This window comes from Arachis ipaensis, chromosome B1, assembly GCF_059453495.1.
Source record: "Arachis ipaensis isolate K30076 ecotype BB chromosome B1, ASM5945349v1, whole genome shotgun sequence".
Lineage (NCBI taxonomy): Eukaryota > Viridiplantae > Streptophyta > Magnoliopsida > Fabales > Fabaceae > Arachis > Arachis ipaensis.
Window position 1 is genome coordinate 53,373,704 of NC_142436.1, and position 714 is coordinate 53,374,417.

The window sequence follows — 714 nt, forward strand, 5'->3', positions numbered from 1 at the left end:
GAGCAAACAATTTGAGCTAAAACCTCAATTAGTTTCTCTGATGCAACAAAATTGCAAGTTTCATGGACTTCCATCAGAAGATCCTTTTCAGTTCTTAACTGAATTCTTGCAGATCTGTGATACTGTTAAGACCAATGGGGTTAATCCCGAGGTCTACAGGCTTATGCTTTTTCCGTTTGCTGTAAGAGACAAGGCTAGAATATGGTTGGACTCTCAACCTAAAGATAGCCTGAACTCTTGGGATAAGCTGGTCACGACTTTCTTAGCCAAGTTCTTTCCTCCTTAAAAGCTTAGCAAGCTTAGAGTAGATGTTCAAACCTTCAGACAGAAAGAAGGTGAATCCCTCTATGAAGCTTGGGAGAGATACAAGCAACTGACCAAAAAGTGTCCTTCTGACATGCTTTCAGAATGGACCATCCTGGATATATTCTATGATGGTCTGTCTAAATTATCAAAGATATCATTGGACCATTCTGCAGGTGGATCCATTCACCTAAAGAAAATGCATGCAGAAGCTCAGGAACTCATTGACATGGTTGCAAATAACCAGTTCATGTACACTTCTGAAAGGAATCCTGTGAGTAATGGGATGCCTCAGAGGAAGGGAATTCTTGAAATTGATACTCTGAATGCCATATTGGCTCAGAATAAAATATTGACTTAGCAAGTCAATATGATTTCTCAGAGTCTGAATAGATTGCAAGCTGCATCCAA

General features: G+C 39.8%; 1 non-coding gene across 1 annotated transcript; it reads right to left on the minus strand.

The window, feature by feature from the left end:
• Positions 1-295: 295 nt before the first annotated feature.
• LOC148576587 (small nucleolar RNA R71) lies at positions 296-403 on the minus strand. The gene has a single exon (XR_015902959.1). It is a non-coding gene; the product is annotated as a small nucleolar RNA R71 (small nucleolar RNA).
• Between the last annotated feature and the right edge of the window lie 311 nt (positions 404-714).